General features: G+C 38.5%; 1 pseudogene; it reads right to left on the reverse strand.

Annotated features, from left to right (window-relative positions):
- Positions 1-6,432: 6,432 nt before the first annotated feature.
- On the reverse strand, positions 6,433-6,886 carry LOC103301345 (nucleoside diphosphate kinase B-like; annotated as a pseudogene).
- Between the last annotated feature and the right edge of the window lie 681 nt (positions 6,887-7,567).

The following is a 7,567-nucleotide window of genomic DNA, read 5'->3' on the forward strand; positions in this document are numbered from 1 at the left end:
TACATTTTAAAGGGGTGAAGCTTTTGCTATGTGAATAATATCTCAATAAAATAATTATAAGAGAAAAAATTAATAAAAGAGACCGTTAAAAATAATATGTGCTATTCTAAAAAAAAATCTAAACAATAAAAAACTCCATAAGATAAAAAATAGAAGTAGCTTTCTGATCACCTCTAAGGAGTAACCATTGTTAATTGATTGCTGTATGTTCTTCCAGACCCTTTTTTATGCATACAAAAGGTATATTCCTTCTCTAGATATAGACTTGGGGAGTTTTCTTTTCACAAAGATCAAATAGATGGGATCATACGATATGCTGATTTGAAATTTTCTCTGAGCCTTGCACCGGTGCTCTATTGTGTTAACCAGAGCCTGTACTCAGTGTTGGGGGGTGGGGCGATCAGGGTGTTTCAACTTGCTGCTGGACAGAGTGCGATTATAGGTAGTCTTCTAGAAGGTATAGTCCTATATGGAGGGTAGGCGAATTCCTTGCTTTCTAAGAGCCCTTGCCTCTGCAACCCAAGGACTTCTCACACAGCTGCCCTTGTTTTGTCCTTCAAAGTAATCGCCTTGGCTCTCTTTTGCTACCAGTTTATATTATCTCTAAGCTTCCAACACCCCCCTCCTCCAACAGGCCTTCACCTTTTGCAGCATTTTATTTTGCCTGCTTGTGTGATTCAAGGTTTGGTTTCCTTTGTCGTTCCTGTCACATTTGTCTTCCTTCTTTCACAGCTTCCTCGTAATTCTGGATCTACTGGACTTGCCTCTTCTAGTTTTGTTTTACTATATTTATTTCTTTTAAAATATATCATTTCTGTCATTTTCAAATATTTAGAGTAGGAGCAGGATGCTGGACATGTACGCAGTCCTCTGTTTTCCTCCATACTGCTTTATGACTCGCCTTTTTCATTCAGCAGTAAATGAGGTATTGGTTAGGGTCTCTTAATTGCAAGCAATGAGAACCTGATTTATTCTAGTGAAAGGAACTTATTGGAAGAAGAATGATATATATGACTCATAAAATCAAAGAAAGAAACTAAACAACAGAACCTCAGAAATGACAAGAACCAGGCCAACTTCTAAGATCTAGGTAGTCAGTTGGACAGGATGCCATTGTTAAGATATTTTCCAGCAATATTTTCCTATCTTTGTGTTGTTATACTAAAAAGCCCCTCATAGTGCCCTGGCTGGTTTGGCTCAGTGCATAGAGCGTCGGCCCTGAGGACTGAAGGGTCCCAGGTTCGATTCCGGTCAAGGGCATGTACCTTGGTTGCAGGTTCAATCCCCAGCCCTGGTCGGGGCATGTGCGGGAGACAATCAATCGATGTGTCTCTCTTACATTGATGTTTCTCTCTGTCTCTCTTCCTCTCCCTTTCACTCTCTACAAAAATCAATGGTAAAATATCCTCAAGTGAGGATTAACAACAACAACAAAAAAAGTAACAAACAAAAAAACCCTTATAGATACCAACAACAGTATGGCGATTACTAGAGGGAAAGGGGATGGGGGAGGTAGAAGAGAGTAAAGGGGGTATAAATGGTGATGGAAGGAAACTTGACTTAGGATGGTGAACTCACAATACAGTATACAGATGATGTATTATAGAACTGTACACTTATTTCCTATATAATTTTATTAACCAATGTCACTCCAATAAATTCAATAAAAAGTAAAAAACATAAATATGCATACATATGTGTAACATATAAAGCAAGGATATTCAAGTGGAAATCTTCATTTCTACAACCAGCCAGGAGGCTATGACTGGTATATATGACTTCCCTCCCCCACTGCCCATTCTAAATTCTGAGCCCTTTGTGGTCCTGTCTATATGGAGTTGCTTTAGTCTTCTACTACCTTTTACTTCTGGACATGTTAGTAGCAGGAAGTACCCCCAGAAAATCTTCTGGTGCCATCCATACTCATCCCTACCCCATTGGGCAGTAGCAGCTGTATTTCCCCTTGATAGACTCCATCATCCCAGCCTGTTCAGTAATTCCCTCCCTTTTTCTGGCCTAATTCCCCAATGGCATGAGAAGCTTGAAATGACCAGGTGGCTATTGTCAAATAATACCTCAGGGAAAACATTCCTCTCTTCAGTATTAACCTTTTGCACTCGGATGTCGAGTGTGACGGTTATTGAATGTATCAATAATTTGAAATATAAAAAAATCCAAATAAATAAGTTTGTATGAAAAGAAACTCCAGTTTTTTATTCTACTGCCGCGTTTTGTAAAATGTGGGGTATTTAAAAAATTAAATCCCGAGTAGAATAAAGGAATCGAAAAAAAAGCAAGTGAGTGCAAAGGGTTAAAACCTCTAAACTGAGAGAGTTCAGACTCAGAGACAGGAAGCAAAACGTTTACAAGTGATTTGTTGTGTGTAATTGTGAGACAAATCACCCCTCTTTCCATCTCTTGATTCCTGGATCCATGTGTTCTAGCAATGAGATAAAAGCAGCACATATTTATCCGTTAGTGTAGAATGGTAGCCCAACCTAAAAAGGTGTTGCCTGCCAACTGGTGCTACTACTGCCCTTCCCATTCTATAAGGCTAGTTGCTGTTGGGTGATGGGATATGTGGTAAAACAAATGAACATCAGGTCATTGCATGACTTTTCCTGCTGTGAGACGCGCTCCTTGGTTGGAACACTGTTCTATGGAATATCATGATAGTGAATGAGCTATTCATTAAGCTCATGGATAGTGAGATTTGCAGAAGCATGGTGGGCAAGGAAGGTAAATCCATTTCCAGAATAATTAGACATTACAGAGATAATAAGTCACTGCCTGCTCCACAAAGGAAGGAGTATACTAGGTGTACTGGTTAATAATGTGGATTTTTTCAATAGATGGAGTTACACATATGTTGATATATATGCAACTTGATATGTATGCTATTTATTGTATTGACAACAAGCTTCAAAACTTCATATGACAAATTTGCTGAAGGTGTTATCAAAGAAAACATGATAACTATCATAGATAGTTTTACACTGAAAAAATGTCGAATTTTGTGCCCCAAAAAAAGAGCATTTGAGGGAAGTTATAATTCATTATTTTATTTTGAAGAAAAGTGCTGCTGAAAGTTATCGTACACTTTGGGAAGCTTATGGTGAACATGCTCCATCTCAAGATACTTGTGAACACTGGTTTAAACACTTTAAAAGTGATGATTTCGATGTGAAAGACAAAGAACGTCCAGGTCAACCGAAAAAGTTTGAAGACCAACAATTACAAACATTATTGGATGAAGATGCATGTCAAACTCAAAAATAACTTGCAGAAAGATTAAACATTGCTCAGCAAACAATTTCCGATCATTTACAAGCAATGGGAAAGATTTTAAAGGAAGGAAAATGGGTGCCACATCAACTGAATGAAAGACAAATGGAAAACCAAAAAGTCATCAGTAAAACGTTGCTTCAACAGCACAAAAGAAAGTCTTTTTTGCATCGAATTGTGACTTGGTGATGAAAAGTGGATTTATTTTGAGAATCCCAAATGCACAAAATCATAGGTTGATCCAGGTCAACCATCGACATCGACTGCAAGGCCAAATCGCTTCGGAAAGAAGACAATGCTCTGCGTTTGGTGGGATCAGGAAGGTGTGGTGTATGATGAGCTTCTAAAACCAGGTGAAATTGTTAATACTGATCACTACTGACAGTTGAGGGGACAATTTACATATTAGCCTTTTATTATATAGGATAATTTGTCCATAGGTAATGCTTCATGAGCCCATAGGTATGGGATGCAGAGAATGTAAACTACCTATTCATGCAACTTTCTTGTGCCTCCAGGATCTGCTTAAGTGCAATCTTGTATTTACTTCCCTTTCATTATGGAATACTTGTGGGAATACCATGTTTTATTGCTTGGTAGATAATAAATAAAAATGAATGATAAGCAGCTAAGGTTGTGTGCCTAAGGGTGTTGTATGCCTATAGTCAGGCATTCAGTCTCCACCAGAGCAAAGCAAGATTTGCTACTCAAAAGGAGATCAGTGCTCGATAAAGGGGTGCAGATTTATTTCAAACCCCTCAAAATCTCAGTTGTGAGTACCCTATCAGGGCCTTCCATAGAATCCCTTCCCATTGTAGATTAAACTATTTGCTCCATGAAGGAGATAGGGGAAGAGTCTGGAAGGATTTCGGATTTTGCAATGGCTGCTATTCCCCTCCCCCAGCCAGTACCCCAGCCTGGGGTGGGGGATTCCTGGAAGAAAATGCAGCAAGTAGTTGAGAATGTCCCTGTCACTACAGTACCCAGGAAATCCATACACTCATGATAACTCACCCCAGCAATTGCCTCCAGCAACCCATCAAAATTTCTAGTTTAAAGTTCTTACTGGTTTCCGTGGCATCTAGCAGAGTCTGCCCCAGGGAAGCAAATGCTCAGGTCCTGTCTCTCCCTGCAGCACCCATTTCTCCCCAGGTCATTTGACTTGTGACCTCAATTCTCTGAAAGGTTCACAAAAAGTCCTTAATTTGCATTCTGTCCAGCTTTCTTCTCACTAGGGCAGGGGTGACAGCTTCTTAGCTCTCTACCTCTCTAAGTTGAAACTGGAAGTTCTTTGGACACTGAAATTTGAATTGCATGTAATTTTCACATGTCACAAAATATTATTCTTTTGTTGAATTTTTCATCCCTTTAAAAATATAAAGGCCATTGTTAGCTCATAAGCTGTACAAAAGCAGGTAGCAGGCTGGATTTGGCCCACTCATGGTAGTATGTCAACCCTTGACCTAAGGGACTTAGTGCTAGTTCATGGGTGGTCATGTTTTATGGGGAACGGTCTGCTGAGGGTCTCCCAAGAAACATTTCCTCACTCTGACACATAGAAAAGACAGTTTAGATTCTTCATTTCAATGTTGCATGTCTGAACATGATACACAGAACTTCAGCAGCCACCTTGCAACTCTGTGGGAACTAGCCTGAAGATAAAGCTAGGAGGCTGAGGATGGCAAAGCAGAAAAATGAAGAGAATTTGGTGTCTTGATGACATTGTTTAGCACCTAAGTTAATAAACACTGGAGTTTTTGAGTCATCCTACCTCAGAACTTTTTATATGAGATAATATAATTTTCTTATCTTTAGTTATTATTTCTTATCAAGTTATAGTTTCTGTTAGGCATTCTAACTAAAACAATGAGTCAAAATATTTTTACATCATCAAAATAAAGCATTCTGCTCATTGATAGACACTGTTAAGAGAATGAAAACACAGCCACAGAATCGGAGCAAATATTTGCAAATCATATATTTGATAAAGAACTTAGTCCAGAACTACAAGGAGTTCTCAAAACTCAATAATAAAAAACAAACACAATTAAAATAAAATACAGGCAAAATATTTGAGCAGACAGTTTACCACAGAAGATATATGGATGGCAATAAGCACATAAAAAGATGCTCAACATCATTGATCATTAGGGAAATGCAAATTCAAGCCATAATGAGATACCACTACTCTCTTGTTTAAATGACTAAAATTAAAAGGTGAATCAAACCAATTGTTGGAGAATATGGAGGAACTGGAACCCTCATACCCTGCTGGTGGAATATAAAATGGTACAGTCACTATGGAAAACAGAGTTATCATATGACCCAGCAACCCCTCCTCTGGGTATCTACCCAAAATATTTGAAAACATTTATTCTCAAAGATATACAAACTTCTATGTTCAATGCAGTATTATTCACAGTGGCAAAGACATGGAAACAACCAAAGTGTCCCTTTAAGATGATTAGATAGAAATGTGGTACATATATACCATGGAATACTACTCAGCCATAAGAAAAGATGAAACACTACCATTTGCGACAACATGGATGGATCCTGAGAATATCGTGCTAAGTGAAATAAGTCCTACAGAAAAAGTCAAGAACCATAAGATTTCACTTATATGTGAGACATGAAAACAACAAATGAACTAACAAGAAAAACAAATAATAACTCATAGACACAGATAACAGTATGGTGGTTACCAGAGGGGGGGTGGGGTGGAGCGAGGTAGTAAAAGGCAAAAGGGGCCACATGTATAGCAACAGAAGAATTAATTTTGGGTGGTGGGCACACAATGCAACATACAGATGATGTATCATGGAATTATATACTTGAAACCTATATAATTGTATTAACCAATGTCACTCCAATATATTTAATTTTAAAAACATTAAATATATATCTGCCATATGATTGAACCATTCTTTTTCTAGGAATTTACCCAAAGAAATAAAAGTATTTTTTCACACAAAGACTTGTACAACAATGTTTATAGCCTTTTTTCCCCAGTTTCCAAAGGCTTTATTGTAAATATGCTTTAGAAAAGGAAGATTGATCCTATTGCTTCCAGGTCAGTGGAATGAAGAGCTGTGTCCAGGGACACATCCAAGCGGAGCTGAAAGTAACTGATGATTTGTATACTTCTTATTCATAGGTCCAGTCAAAAGCACAAGACTTGTAGTCAATCAATTCTTCAAGCTTAAACCATAGGCTGATTTCTTTCACAGCACTTTATACTGAATGACTGCTGTGAATGATGTTCCCACCAACCTGAATGCAAATGTCTTCCTGGTACCTGGCTTAGAATCTGCTGGATTGGCCTCCCTAAGCATCATTCTCCCTGTCTTCACCACATTAGCCCCTCTGAGACCATAGCCACCACAGGCCCTGAGTTTATATACTTCATAGCCTGGAGTAGAATGGGCGATCTTTCAGGTCAATGTAGAGCTGCTTCAGGAGTTCTTCAGAGGCCTAAAGAAACTTCAATGCCACATGATGGAATGCCTGCTCCTTGAAGTGGTTGATGATGTTGCCCATCAGGCCACTCTGCATGCCATCCATCCTTGATGGTGAAGAAAGTGTGCTCCATATTGGCCATGGTCTGAGGAGCCAGCCCAGAGTTGGGGGGACTGAGGAGGTTACCTGGAAAGACCACAAGAGCTGGAAGTCGCCCCTATAACCACATTTTTTTTTGCTTTGTTCCCAACTTCCATGGTATTCTGAGACCTATCTGGAATCTTCTTTCTCTCCTCCCCACTTTGGCTTGGGAATTGTGATCTCTTCCAACACTGATTTTTTTTCCTTTTGGTCAGATAAAAATATATTCTCCCATAACAAAGATTTAGTATGTAGCATCCTCTGACATTTAACAGACACAAATATTTGTGTCTATAGAATCCTACATACATAATTACCTATATATGCTATGTATTCTGAGTGTTGTGGGTTTTTTTTTAAGAATCTAAGCCTTAGTAGATGGTGATGCCATTAATAGAAATTAAGAGTACAGAAAAAGCAATAGGTTTGGGGAGTTCCCTACTGATAGCCACAAGAACACTGAAGATACTGTCTCAGTATCTTCTCAAAGGGTTTTTTCTTTACAGGATGGGTCAGAATTCACATGTTAAAGAGAAATAAGTTTTAATTGACAGAAAACTCAGTATGGGTCAACACTGAGATGTAGTTGCCAAAACTAATTGTAAAGTTATAGCCACTTTTTTTTTAATAGTCTCAAACTGGAAACACAACAGGCAATCAAATAAACAAATTGTGATAAAGC

The sequence above is a fragment of the Eptesicus fuscus genome, chromosome 1, assembly GCF_027574615.1.
Source record: "Eptesicus fuscus isolate TK198812 chromosome 1, DD_ASM_mEF_20220401, whole genome shotgun sequence".
Lineage (NCBI taxonomy): Eukaryota > Metazoa > Chordata > Mammalia > Chiroptera > Vespertilionidae > Eptesicus > Eptesicus fuscus.